Consider the following 15,708-nt stretch of genomic DNA (forward strand, 5'->3'; position numbering starts at 1 on the left):
CATTCAGTCTGCAATTCATAGCCGTCTATGGGGATGGCAATGTAGGCATGGTCCTAGCGCCAACTGATTGAGTCGGCACTGGCCACATTCGGGATTCTGTAGTGTTATCCTAGCCTGAGAACCCATTGGCTTATAATGGGATCCATCAGTTTCGGCATGGTGTCATTTTCAGAGGAAAATTGGTTCTTTATGCTGAGATACTTCCCCCCCCCCCTTAAATATATCATCTGTGACAGTGGCTCAGATTGCAGATGTGAACAGAGCCTGATAAGTATGACTGACACTCTGGGTTATCACCAATAATCTGATTTGTACGGCAGTAACAAAACCATAGAATGTGTCCTCATGGGGAACTTTTTGAACAGGTGCGGTTGTACTATATAGTATATAAGACTGTGTCCACATTTGCATTGTGGCTCCTATTTACAAATACTGTATATCCAAAATAAATCCCTTAAAGACAAAGCCTGTGTTAACAGGGCTAAACACCAATAAGATATCTTTGTTTAAACCAGTGTAAGTTCTCCCCCATACCCACTATTTTTTAAATGCTTGTATAAACCTGTGCGTTTCAAACATTTTAATAGCATCTTCTAAGATCAATTCCATCGCTCAGATCTGTCCTGGAAACGGTAATAAACTGATCCCATTGATTCCATTCTCTTTTATTGTCCGATTGCATCCATTACGGCCCTTTTGCAATCATTATCACTCCTTTTCAATAAGATCCATTATACTACATTAACTGATCTTAATAGGACAGATGTGAAAACACTCATGTGAACCCAGCCTTAGTGATGTTTTTTTTCATATGTTTTTCAAGTTCTCCAGAGAAATATGGGAATCCTGTGAATATGCCATAACTGACAAAAAATTGGCATGAACTGAAGGAAAAAAAACTGTGAAAAATGCCATTGAAAGTGCCACAAAAATGCATAAAAATGTTTTGTGTAAATGCAGTCACACGTGTCATATTTTGCTGCATATTTTCTGCAGCTGGTTTTGCTACCTTTTGACTCCAATAGAGAGGAAAATATGCAGCAGCAAAATACAACACGCGTGACCCTACCCTAAGGCTGTTAAAGGAGCTGATCAGCATTGAATTTTTTTTTAAAAGGCTAATAATGTTGTAAAATTAAATAAGAAGTCATATCTTACCGATTACTCCCCTCCTTTCCTGGGTCGGTAGAGGATTGTGGGAAACCCCTTTTGAACGGGGGCATCAGGGGATCAATAACAGAAGAATGTTTTCTTGTGTTTTATTTAACACGGTTTCTAGCCATTAAAAAAAAATTTTAAAGCACCGAAACATCCCCTTTAAATCAGGGCAGTTGTGCAGCACCATACCAGACATTTATTACCTGTATTAAAATGTTTCTCTTTGTTGTGTGTTTTAGTACAATATCACCTGCATTTTTTTAACATTTATGTACTTTTTCCATAGAAAACAAACCTATGGTTGGTTTTAGTTTTTGTTTCTCTGTGTGTGTGTGTTTTTTTTTTTTTTTAAAGATATGCAACTGCTACTTCAAACTAAACATTTTTTTTCTTTTTAGGTTTCTTTTCGACCTAGGACCATTGCCTTATTGTAGTGTATGTTTGTGCATTGTGATGCATTAGGTTGCACAAAACATTTTGTTTTATAGCTGTTGACCCTAATAGTGTGAAGTAACATGCAATAGTATAAAGTAAATATCCACCTTTAAAAACCTTGTCAATTTTTTATCAACATTCTGTACTCTTTTATGATCTAGCGTCTTATGGGTCAGATTTTTTTTTTCGCATACCGAAGTAGCAAATGCCCTACTTTCCTTTACACAGACATACAGTATATATGGTTAAAAAATTATTTTAAGCTGTAGATGCCATTAGGGAAAGTTTAAGGGTAAGAAATACCCATACAGATATATTCTATTGTACAGAGTTAATGGCAAAGGTCTGTAAAAGATGCAAGTCTGACCATGGCCTATGAGCTTAATGCAAATGATTTTCTTAGGCTCTGTGCACACTGGCACTATGACTTCCAAAAATTAAAATAAAAAATTAGGAAACCAAATAGAAAAAATAACTATTATTGGTTCAATGTATAAATGTGTATGCAGTAAACTCCTAGTCTTGACAACAAAAAATGTAGTAGCGGATAATGGTCCTACGTTAGACCATGCTAAGTGTCTTAGCTCACCCAGCATAACTATTAACAAATCAGGTGCTCGGGGAGGGCTTAAAACATAACCTTTAATACGGTCAGTTAAACTCTATCACCAAAAAATTATCTATTTTAACTGACCATATTGAAGGTTATGTTTTAGGCACTCTGAGCACCTTATGGTTGTTTTTTGATTTGTTTACATTTTAAAATTGTGCCTGTCTGCAACCAAGAGTATAGGGTAAATTTAAAGACTATGGGGGAGATTTATCAAAACCTGTGCAAAGGAAAAGTTGCCCAGTTGCCCATAGCAACCAATCAGATGGCTTCTTTCATTTTGCAGAGGCCTTGTTAAAAATGAAAGAAGCGAGCTGATTGGTTGCTATGGGCAACTGGGCAACTTTTCCTCTGGACAGGTTTTGATAAATCTCCCCCTATGGGTACCTTTTGAAATGGAAAATATATTTTTACATGTAAGTGGAATTCTAACCTGCCACAATACATTTTAGACATACCATACGCCATACCCACTGTTTTCAGCAGGATCAGCATGTATAGGGGTCTCCTGAATCTCCCCTGACAAATGAAGTTGGGGATGGATTGATCAGGTATGTTGAATTTCTTTTACCTGATTCTTTTAAGGGATATGCCACGAGGACTCTGGGAGCAGTTTACTCCCCTTATTCAGAACACATGAACACTTTGTAGAGCTGACCATTCATGTGTTTGGTGTGATCTAGGTGTCCGGCTAACAGCTATCTAACTCTGAAAGGGTCAGCAGTCTTTGTTCTTTCATTTACTTTCATACTCCCAAATATACACTTTGCAGCCTTCTAAATTCTGATTCTTCCCATGTGGGCTTGTACTACCAGTAATACGTGACAATGTTTGGTCTTTATGTTCCGTAATATACAGTTTACACAGGCCATGTGATTCTAGCTAGCAGATCTCCTTTTGTGTGCTTTTCTCCCTATCTACAGCCTGCTAGTTTCTCTACATTTGTGTTTTCCTTACTTTAATGTACTGTGTACAATTAACCCCCCCCCCCCCCCCCATGCTTTCTTACATTGAGAGAATGGAAGAGAAGTGTAGAAATCATGCCAGGCACCTCAATGGTGGGAATGTTTTTAAGAGTACATAGAAACTTGCTTCATTTTGCATTCAGGAAACAAAGAATAAAAAAGAAGTGCATATGGAGCTCTGTACAGAAATCCAACTCATTTGAACATATTACTATGACACTGATCAGCACAGAACTTTGGACTATTTAGAGTCCATCTACAGTTAATTAAGGTTAATCGTTATTGAAGAGTTCTTAATTTTCTCAATATATTTGTGTCAATTCCTTCATTTATGATGCCTGCTTGCAGTCACTAAATGGAACCATTCTAACTTTATACAATAAATAACGTTTATCTGCTGAAAATCCTTTAAAAAAAAGACATTGATTTTAAAATGGGCACTGTCTGATACCAAAATTTTGATATGTTGTAAAGCAGACAAAACCAATAGGTTTTGCAATTGTTTTCATTAGAAAATTTTCAGTATTTCATACTGAAAAAGCCAGTCAAACAACTGCCCCCCTGCTTGCTTGGACACATACTAGTCCTACTGTGTCCATGAGTCATCATCTATGTCATGGACACACTTCCTTGATTGACAGCTGTGAGTGCAGGACTCAAAGCTGGAGGAAAAATCCTCAGCTTGTGTCCCGCTACTGTCAATGAGGAGAAGCTGGGAGTTGTAGTTTTGCTAATGCTAGGGGAGATGTGAGCAGACAGCATACTGAGGGAGGGGGTGGAGACCTGCACAGTGAGGCTACGCCCCTCCTTTTGAGAGGAATTCAGACTAGTGAGCTAAATTAAAAGTGTAATAAAAAAATAATAAAGGTGCTAGACACATAAAAATTAGATGTACATGGTCAGGATTAGGTACTGAGTGATGTATTTAGAAAAATTATTTTTAGTTGGATCTGATGGGTACGCTTTAAAGTGTACCTGCTGTTAACAAAAACTTTTCATGTAATGTAGATAATACTATTATATGTATGTTTGTAATATACATTGATTTTTTTTATTTTATTTTTTGGTGAAAAAATGTTGTCCCTGTCTGTGTGTGTCTCTATGATGAGTCAAAATACAGGAAGTGTGGGCAGGGCTCTGTGCAGGCTCCTGGCTTGTCAATCATCGTGATGTGTGCGCCGGGAGCTTGTCCCAGAGCCTTACTGCACAGAACCCTGCTTGTCCTCAGTGTACAGAGCCCTGCTTGTCCTCAGTGTACAGAGCCCTGCCTGTCCTCGGTGTACAGAGCCCTGCCTGTCCTCGGTCTACAGAGCCATGCCTGTCCTCGGTCTACAGAGCCATGCCTGTCCTCGGTCTACAGAGCCATGCCTGTCCTCAGTCTACAGAGCCCTGCCTGTCCTCAATCTACAGAGCCCTGCCTGTCCTCAGTCTACAGAGCCCTGCCTGTCCTCAGTCTACAGAGCCCTGCCTGTCCTCAGTCTACAGAGCCCTGCCTGTCCTCAGTCTACAGAGCCCTGCCTGTCCTCAGTCTACAGAGCCCTGCCTGTCCTCAGTCTACAGAGCCCTGCCTGTCCTCAGTCTACAGAGCCCTGCCTGTCCCCAGTCTACAGAGCCCTGCCTGTCCTCAGTCTACAGAGCCCTGCCTGTCCTCAGTCTACAGAGCCCTGCCTGTCCTCAGTCTACAGAGCCCTGCCTGTCCTCAGTCTACAGAGCCCTGCCTGTCCTCAGTCTACAGAGCCCTGCCTGTCCTCAGTCTACAGAGCCCTGCCTGTCCTCAGTCTATAGAGCCCTGCCTGTCCTCAGTCTACAGAGCCCTGCCTGTCCTCAGTCTACAGAGCCCTGCCTGTCCTCAGTGCACAGAGCCCTGCCTGTCCTCAGTGCACAGAGCCCTGCTTGTTCTCAGTGTACAGAGCCCTGCCTGTCCTCAGTCTACAGAGCCCTGCCTGTCCTCAGTGCACAGAGCCCTGCCTGTCCTCAGTCCACAGAGCCCTGCCTGTCCTCAGTCCACAGAGCCCTGCCTGTCCTCAGTCCACAGAGCCCTGTCTGTCCTCAGTCCACAGAGCCCTGCCTGTCCTCAGTGCACAGAGCCCTGCCTGTCCTCAGTGCACAGAGCCCTGCTTGTCCTCAGTGCACAGAGCCCTGCTTGTCCTCAGTGCACAGAGCCCTGCTTGTCCACTCTCACTTCCTGTATTCGGTCTCCTCACAGAGACGCACAGACAATAGCTGTAGGGACAAAAATATACAATTTTTTTTAACCACTGTATGTTAAAAATATACATATAATTGTATGATATACATTATATAAAAAGTTTTTGTTAACGACAGGTACACTTTAAGCATATGTTCCTACTTTGAAGAAATTACTATTTAAAAACTGCTTGTGGTTTACTGTAGTTGCCAATGACAGAATGCTCATATACAAACTCCCCCTGGAACATATAAATGTTGAAGATTTCAGCATAATTCATATGTGTTTTTTCTGGGTATTTTATATATTGCTGGGGCTGTAAAAAATAATAATAATAATAAAGTCCAGCTGCAGCTCCCATTGTGGCTCCTTCCAGTCGCCAGACACTTGTCTCTCCTCTGCCTGCTTCATTGTGTCTCCTTCCAGTCCCCAGACAGATGTAGAAGCAGGTTCTTCCTGTGTAGCCAAGCACAGGCTGCATCTGTGTCCTGTCTTGGCCAGTGATTGGCTGAGTGGGAAGGTCCTGCTGTGACCTCTTATCTCGAAAGCAGGCCGAGGAGACAAGCATTGGGGGACCGGAAGGAGCCACAACAGGAGCTGCAGCGGAGGATCAGGTATAGCTAAGTATTACTTTTTTGTTTTTGTTTTGTTTTTGGGCCATTCTGTATAGTTTAAAAAACATCTGCTTTATTATGCTGTGGTTTTATTTGGTAAGCAAACTTCTGGTTGTTGCTGTAGCCTGAGGTCTGATGTACAGCAGGTTATTTCCCATCGCCTTGGTCACTGCATTAGTAGTTTCACCACATATGAGGTGTCTGTGCTCTTGTGTTTTATTCATATGGTATTTCTTGTTTTATGAAACCATTCAGTCTATAGCAGTGTTTCCCCACCAGGGTGCCTCCAGCTGTTGCAAAACTACAACTCCCAGCATGCCCGGACAGCCAACGGCTGTCCGGGGATGCTGGAAGTTGTAGTTTTACAACAGCTGGAGGCACACTGGTTGGGAAGCACTGGTCTGTAGTATCATTTAATTGTCCTACATGGTGTAGTTTTGTGTATATACCAAACAGTTCCTAAAGTAGCCTGCTGTAGTCTGGACATTGCTTGAAAAGATTTCAGGATAGAATTTTATCTTCATTACATTGTGTCTTATTGTAAGTGTGTGTATATAAGGCTTGTGTTTACTGTTAAAATAGCGGACAGGAAGAAAATCTTATTAATGATGACTTTATTTATCTAGCGCCAACATATTCAGCACAAATTGTCATCTTTGATGCACATACACGCCGAACATGTCCATAGCCTGTCACTCTTTTTGGCATGTGTCCAGGCGTTAAATCAGAATATCTTTATTTATATCTATCTTTATGTAGAAAACAAGCTTAGTTTAGGGCATCCTGCAAAAATGAATACCAAATAGTACATTGTTTTTACAAACACACCAGATTTTAGTGGGTGATGTACACAAATGTATACCCCCCATCGGGGCTATATTTAAACGTTAGGAGATTTCTCCAGCATTATGCTCATTGTTCACTGTGGGAATTGAACCTTTAAAGGAAATCTGTCAGTAGTATCACCCGCACGAAGCATGTTACACAGGCTTGTAGTGCAGGTGATGCTGATTAAAACGGTACTCACATTGTGTAGATTCGCCCAGCTGTTCCACTATAAATTGCATTTTTCTATATATGCTAATGAGGGCCTTGGGACATTGGCGGAGCTCCGATCCGAGCTTCGGGCACCCTGACGTCATCTTCACCGGGTGGCCACTGCGCCCGGCTCATCAATATTCATAAACTCTCTCCCAGCTCCTTCAGCCGTGTTATAGTACTGCGCAGTTTTTTGTACTTCCGACTCAGACTCCGACTCCTCTGTATTAATATGCTATTGTATTTGATACATTCCTTGAAGGAGGTAGTTGAGCAGAAGCTGCTGCCTTCTCTTTTTTGTGTGCTGATCTGCTGCTGAAGATAGGGCAGTGGGAGGATCCAGGAAGGGGCATTTATTATAAAATATGATTTCCCTAGAAGAATCCCATAGTCATGTTTAAAGTTTAAGCTAACAATCGGAGTTTACAAGTTTTTATAGCCTTAGCTGAATGGCAGCTGTTTTTCCAATGGTTTACAGCTTCAGTCTTGAACTATTGACGCTCCATTCCCTTCACTTATACAAGTGTCTCTAGTCCTGCAAAAAACATATTTCCTTAATCCCTTATCAGTGAGAGGCTAGGTTACCCATGGGTTCCCTGTAACAGCAGAACACAACACTATGGAAAGTATAAGTATTGCCGCTCCTAATTGTACGTTGTGTGACATATAGTGAAGCACATGAAAAGCATGCTTCTTCACGGTCACTTAATGTGTTCGTTTTGCGGTTCCAGTGAGGCACTGCATGCATTGGTCTTTATTCTTACAGTGGAGAAGTCATTAATTATAACTTTTTGTGAATTGGGACATTTAAACTTGCTTATTTTTTTTTTTATTCCAATTTAAATTTAGTAGGAGTCTGAGTCGGTACATTGTTTGTCGACTCAGACTCCAAGTACCCAAAATTTCGTCAGACTCCACAGCACTGGTCTGCAGCTGTAAAGCTGAGGGGAACGCCGCTTCCGGGAGGAGACAGTAAGCGGTGCCTGCGCAGTAATTTAACACGGCTGAAGGAGGAGGTTGCTGCCGCCCGGCAAAGATGACATCAGGGTGCCCGTAGCTCAGATCGGAGCTCCGCCCATGCCCCAAGGCTCTCATTAAGATATATAGAAAAACGCAATTTGTGGCGGAACGGCTGGGCGAACCTACACAATGTGAGTACCGTTTTAATCAGCATCACCCACATTACAAGCCTGTGTAGCAGGTTTAGTGCGGGGGATACTACTGACAGATTTCCTTTAAACGGGTCTTAAAGAGTTTTAAAACACAAAAAACATCCTTGGACCAATCACATGCCATATCCGCATGTGACCGCTGCAGCCAATCGCCGGCCTCATTTTTGATGACAGTAAGGGCCCATGCATACTGGAATTATTCAAAGTGGAATTCCAAATACAGCAGCCTCCCTTTTTGTTTTCAATGGGACTTTTCTGCTCTGTGCACACTTCAGCAGTTCCATAGCGGACCTTCCAAGGCAGAGCCGGATTTTGCCGAAAGGATGAACATAATCTTTTACCGAAATCTGCCCCGAACTGCATTGCAGTCAATGGGACAGCGCTTCCCATGCAGCCATTTAGCACCGATTTCCCTGCATGTACAGAATTTCGTAGTGTGTACGGCCCTAATGCTGAGCTACTAGACTCCTGAAGTATTGACTTATCTCTCCTAGTACAAAAGGATCGGGCAGTTTGAAATTTGGCATGAACAATCCTTTTCTTCCTGACATCGGTCTTCTGGGGTAAGTCGGGAGGCCACCATACTCATTAAATGATGGGTTTGGAATAAGCAGGAATATAACACAACTTTTTTTTGTCTAAATTTGTCACATGAAAAGTCGCAGGCTGGGCCCGTGCAACATTTTCTGAGACATTTCAATTAGAACATTTACATGTCATTACCATGAAGTGTTCTTATTAAGAGCACTTTATGCAGTGGTCACTGATTTATCATGTGCGACTTTTTGTGTAATGTCGAACAGGCCAGATTTACATGTTATCACAAGGCAAGCCAACCCTGCCCTATAGCACTCTATGTGACAATTTTATTAAGGTCTGTGCGACATTTGATACAATTGTTGCGCGGCCACCACTTACTCTGCAACTTTTCATAGAGCCTAACTTTGAAAGAATTCGCTGACGCTGAATCAAATTAAAGGGGTATTCCGGGCAAAAATATTTTATCCCCTATCCAAAGGATAGGGGATAAGGTGTCTGATCGCGAGGGGCCCGCTGCTGAGACCACCTGCGAGGTCCAGGTTTCCGGGACTGGGGACGTGACGTCACGCCACCCCCCCTCCATTCATGTCTATGGCGTCAAGTCACATCCCCAGTTCCGGAAACCTGGAGGTTTCCAAAACTGGAGATTCAGCACCCGCATAGAATGCGGGTGCTACAGGGAGATCGCGAGGGGTCTCGGCAGCGGGCCCCCCGCGATCAGACACCTTATCCCCTATCCTTTGGATAGGAGATAAAATATTTTTGCCCGGAATACCCTTAAGTCTGTGCGACATTTCATAAATTTAGCACACGTCTGCAGCTTTCGCCGCAACATTTGTGCTTTAAATCTGTTAAAATTCCCATCAGTCTTTGTAAATCCCCCCCCCCATAATGCTGTCAGCATGGCAGGTATGTAATATAGTAGTATTCAGACATTTTCCTGGACTGTCTGTAGTTGCCGTCTATATTCAGCTTTCCTCCAGCCTGGAATGGCTGCTTATAGATAATTGTAATAGTGTGCATTCAGCTGCACCTCGGAGATAAGACTGACATATTGCCTCTTAAAAATTCCTTACGGCACCATAATGCAGGGCAGACTAGACAATAATTAGATTTTAATATCTGTAGATGGTCTTAATAAATCCTTGTTTCCTATTTACCGTGTTTATCTGTGATAGTGCTGAGCAGAAATGGCTGTCATATTCATTTTCACCAGGTGGGTGCGCTGTTAACACAGTATTGTAGAGCGAAGAGTGGAAGCTGAGAACTGAACATCCCCAATATAATATAATATAATCCCCAATGTGCAATATATCCATAGTGTTCATGAATGTATATAACGCTGCAAGATAGAGTGTGAAAAGTTAAAATGTTGTTTTTGGGAGTAGTCTTAAGCCACGCTTGTTATTGTCTTCGGTTCTTCATGGCTACATCACAATTTTACGATACGATAGACTATAAGCGTGGTTTCATAATGCCTTATTCATAATGCCTTGAAACCAAAAATGAAACCATTACAAAAATGTTTTAAACAGCCCGAAACCAACACTATCTGGTTTTGCCCATAGTGACCAATCACAGCTCAGCTTTCATATCTTAACCAGCTCTGGTAAAGTAAAAGCTGAGCTGTGATTGGTTGTTATGGGCAAAATTGGAAAAGTTTGCATTTGAGGAAGAATGATACGTCTGAATGTGCCTGACGTAGCTATGTCTGCTATATGATCCTTAAAGGGGTACTTCTCCCCTAGACATCTTATCCCCATAGGGGATAAGATGTCTGATCGCAGGGGTCCCCCGCAATCTCTGCTGCAGCACCCCAGACATCTGGTGCACACTCCGTGCCGGATGACTGGCAATGCGGGGCGGAGTCTTGTGACATCACAGTCACACCCCCTCAATGCAAGTCTATGAGAGGGGGCGTGACAGCAGAAACTGATTTGCAAAAAGATATGGCCATGCAAATGCACCTTCATTGTACTGTGTAGGAGCTGTATGACTTCAGAAATACAGGAGGACTATTGTACATGGGCTTTATCTTGTCTATTCCATTCTCAGCTAGGATACAATACCACACAACAGCCCATGGTCAAGATTGTTGCAATTTCTGGAATCTCTTACAATCACTTTGTATTATTAGTACATGTGGCTTTTTCGGCCCATTTTAGATTTTTGTTTTCACATTTTGTCCACTTTTTTTTAACATACATTATGGGGCAGTGTAACAGTTTATAGTAAAGATGTCATTTATTCATCTGAATTCCCTTCTCACAGTAGGCGGTCTAGCTAAATGATTAATATTATACTGGCTATTTTCCCTTATAACTATCCTCAGGTCTACTCAGCTTTTCCTACTCTATAACAGATACATGGCACCATGATCAGTGTGACAGGCTGAAAGGGTTCTCCACTGTTATTATTGTACTGTTAAAGATGTACTCCGCCCCTAGATAAGATGTCTGATCGCAGGGATGCCGCCACTGGGGGCCCATTCGCGATCTCGGCTGCGGCACCCCTGACATCCATTGCAGGAAGAGAACTTTGCACCGTGCCGGATGATTGGGGATGTGGGGCAGAGGCTTGTGACATCACAGTCATGCCCCTTCAATGCAAGTCTATGGGAGGGGCGTGACCATGACGTCTCGAGCCTCCGGCACTGCACCCAACGCTCGAAACAAATGCCGGGTGCAGCAGGGAGATTGCGAGGGTCCCCAGCGGTGGGACCCCCGTGATCAGACATCTTATCCCCTATCCTTTGGATAGAGAATAAGATGTCTAGGGATGGAGGACCCCTTAAAGGGATCCTTCTAACATAGACATGAAATCCTCTGCACTAGACCCCACAACATTGGGGGCAGATTTTGAGCAGAAAATCACTGACTGCACACTGTGGCTTTTACCTGTGGATCCCCTTGTTTGAAATCCGCAACGTTTACGTTACATGTGAACATACCATCTTGAATCCTTAAAGGTCCCTTTTTCCAATAGCAGATTTCAGCTTTCCAAAGATTTCTAATTGGATTTATCAGGACAGTATAGCACAACCATTCATGAGTACTTTTGGATGTGTTCTTTAGGTCATTATTCTATTGTAACACTCATTGGGGGAGATAAATAAACATTTGTGTAGTTGTTAGACAGTTTTAACTTAGAGAGTCTAAAAGTGTGCCAGATTTGTAAACGTGTCTTGTGTTGTTTGAAGCATCCCTTAAAACTGTCTTTTCTAAGTTTTAGACCACTTTTAAATTGGTTTGCTGCTAAGCCAGAAATGTGCACCATCCCATGTGGATTCCAGCCCCAAAATGTTATGGATCTTTCAACATGTTTCCCTTCTCTTTATAATGTTGGTATGCACTGCCAGAGAGTTCTAGTTTGGTTTTATCTGCCCATACAACATTTTCCCAGAAGGATTGTAGTTTGTCTACAGAACTTTTGGCAAGGTTCAGTTACACTTTTTATTGCCTTTCTTTAAAGGGATTATCCAGGAAAAAACTTTTTTTTATGTATATCAACTGGCTCCAAAAAGTTATACAGATTTGTAAATTACATCTATTAAAAAATCTTAATCCTTTCAGTACTTATGAGCTGATGAAGTTGAGTTGTTCTTTTCTGTCTAAGTGCTCTCTGATGACACGTGTCTCGGGAACTGCCCAGTTTAGAAGCAAATCCCCTGATAATTATTGAAAGGATTAAGATTTTTTAATAGAAGTAATTTACAAAACTGTTTAACTTTCTGGAGACAGTTTTTTCCTGGAATACCCCTTTAAGCAGTCGAGGCCTTTTTGTCTTTTGCCCATAGAGCCCTGATTTGTTCAGTGTGTGGTGTATTTTTATTTAAAAACTTAATCCTTCCAGTACTTATTAGCGGCTGTATACTACAGAGGAAATTCTTTTCTTTTTGGATTTCTTTTCTGTCTGACCACAGTGCTCTCTGCTGACATCTCTGTTCATGTCAGGAACTGTCCAGAGCAGGAGAAAATCCCCATAGCAAACATATGCTTCTCTGGACAGTTCTTAAAATGGACAGAGGTGTCAGCAGAGAGCACTGTGGTCAGACTGAAAAGAAATCTGAAAAGAAAATAATTTTCTCTGTAGTATACAGCAGCTGATAAGTACTGGAAGGATTAAGATTTTTAAATAGAAGTAATTTACAAATCTGTTTCTGGCACCAGTTGATTTAGTTTTCCACCAGAGTACCCCTTTAAGGCTGGGTTCACACTACGATTTGTAACTACGGTTCCTGTATACGGCTGGGAGGAGAGGGGGCGGGGCTTAATCGCGGCGCCCGCACTCAGCCGTATAGGGGAAGCGTATTTAATGCATGTCTATGAGCCAACCGGAGTGAACCGCAGCCTCAGGTCGGCTGCGTTTTCGTCCGTATGCGGTTTCCCGACCGCAGGCAAAAACGCGGTCGACCACGTTTTTGCCTGCGGTCGGGAAACCGCATACGGCCGAAAAAGCAGCCGACCGGAGGCTGCGGTTCACTCCGGTCGGCTCATAGACATACATTAAATACGGTTCCCCTATACGGCTGAGTGCGGGCGCCGCGATTAAGCCCCGCCCCCCTCCTCCCAGCCGTATACGGGAACCGTAGTTACAAATCGTAGTGTGAACCCAGCCTAACAGTGCGTTTATAAACTGCTCATTTGCTAATCCAGAGTTTTAGAAGGAATGTTATATATACTACTAGTCATTTCCACTTGGAGAGAACGGGCAGCATTAAACAGGTCATACTGGAGGGGTAGTGATAACAGTATGTATATCACTGTTTGTCTGCTTGCTTTATGTAGGTTTATGTTTGTGTTTCATTGTTGTGCAATTGAAGTGTGTATTAATGTAACACTGAAATGTGAAAGTAAAGCTCCACTATTGAGTAACAGGGTTATACAGACAGCAAATGTTACATCTTATCTTATTAATCTGTTTGTTTTTACTTTGTACAACGTAGGAAAATGTCCTTTTGTTATAGGGAGACCATCAACAATTGGATAGCTGTGTCAACAGATCTGATCATTTTTATCTCATTTTAGTACAGGGAGTATTGTCAGACTAAATTATTATTGCCTTACAACCCTGTCCAATACCATGACTACGCAATCGCAGTATTAAAGGGGTACTCCGGTGGAAAACATTTTTTTTTTTTAAATCAACTGTTGCCAGAAAGTTAAACAGATTTGTAAATTACTTCTATTTAAAATTTGTAATCCTTCCAGAACCTATAAGCTGCTGTATGATCCACAGGAAGTTCTATTTTTTTTTCAATTTCTTTCCTGTCTGACCACAGTGCTCTCTGCTGACACCTCTGTCCGTATCAGGAACTGTCCAGAGCGGGAGAGGTTTGCTATGAGGATTTGCTCTTTCTCTGGACAGTTCCTAACATGGACAGAGGTGTCCTCAGAGAGAACTGTGGTCAGACAGAAAAGAAATTCAAAAAGAAAAACTTCCTGTGGATCATACAGCTGCTTATAAGTACTGGAAGGATTTCAAATTTTATAAAAGTAATTTACAAATCTGTTTAACTTTCTGGCAACAGTTGATTTAAAATAAATAAATAAATAATTTTTCACTGCAGTACCCCTTTAAGTAGCCATAAATAAAATTTAGACTCAGGCCATGTTCACACAGCGGAATGGCCGCACAGAAAACACTATAATCTGGAGGTTGCTAGGACTGCTCGGAAATTCATTTCCAAGCCAAATCTGCAAAAAAGAATAGACAAGTCTATTCCACCGTGAGAACAATGCAGCAGATTTCGCTAGAAAGCAATGGGACTCTGCTGCAGTGGAATGTCCGTGTGGAATATTACAGGGGAATTCCGCATGGACATTTTGCCGTGTGAACATACCCTCAGTGTCTGTGTGAATGAGTACCATGTATTTATTTATAGGGCAGTGTTTTCCAACCAGGATGCCTCCAGATGTTGCAAAACTACAACTCCCAGCATGCCTGGACAGCCGAAGGCTGTCCAGGCATGCTGGGATTTGTAGTTTTGAAACACCTGGAGGCACCCTGGTTGGGAAACACTGTTACCTGTGTAAAAAAAAGGGGGGATTGGAACTACTGGTGTCCCCACTGATCAAAGATAGGGGTCCTATGTCCCCCAGATTGAATGGAACAGTGATCGGACATGTGTGTTGCCACTTCATTCAACAGAAATGAAGAAGATAAATGGAAAGGCCTGCGCAGCTGGCCTGTAATTGTGGGAGGAGCGGGATGACCATAAAACCCACGGCTCTTCCCCCCTTCATTGACGCCGTGGGTTCTTCGCTTGAGGGTGTCACGTGATGTCGGCAGGAGGTGGAGTCACGTTCCCACCGGTCAGCTGACTGCACGAGTCAGCTGACAGGAAGCTTGCTTCAGTCGGCATGGTGGGGGTAAGTGGCCGTGGCTGACCGGGGGTAACGCTGGCGGTTCCCGGACTCCGGAGGTGAGCCGGAGTTCAGGGAAACCCTTGGTCAGCCCGGCCCCAGGTTATCGTATTACATGTCGGCATTCGGCATTCGCCGGTAGCATTATACGGTTTTCGGCTACATATATTTACTTACGGCTTGCTGCGCATGTATATGGATACTTTGTATGCGAACAGCCTCCTACACAGGCATATCATTACCGCACTAGGTGAACGGCTTGCTGCGCATGTATGTGTTTACTTATGGCTTGCTTTATTATGTGATGATTACTTTGTTATGCGAACTGTCTCCTGCACATGTATTTCATTACTGCACTATGTCATCAGTCTCCGGCACATGTATATCATTACCGCTCTATGTCATCAGTCTCCTGCACGTGCATATCATTACTGCACTATGTCATCAGTCTCCTGCACATGCATATCATTACCGCACTATGTGAACAGTCTCCTGCACATACATATCATTACCGCACTATGTGAACAGTCTCCTGCACATGCATATCATTACTGCACTATGTGAACAGTCTCCTGCACGTGCATATCATTACCGCTCTATGTGAACGACTTGCTGCGCATGTA

The sequence above is a fragment of the Hyla sarda genome, chromosome 3 (assembly GCF_029499605.1).
Source record: "Hyla sarda isolate aHylSar1 chromosome 3, aHylSar1.hap1, whole genome shotgun sequence".
Taxonomy (NCBI): Eukaryota; Metazoa; Chordata; class Amphibia; order Anura; family Hylidae; genus Hyla; species Hyla sarda.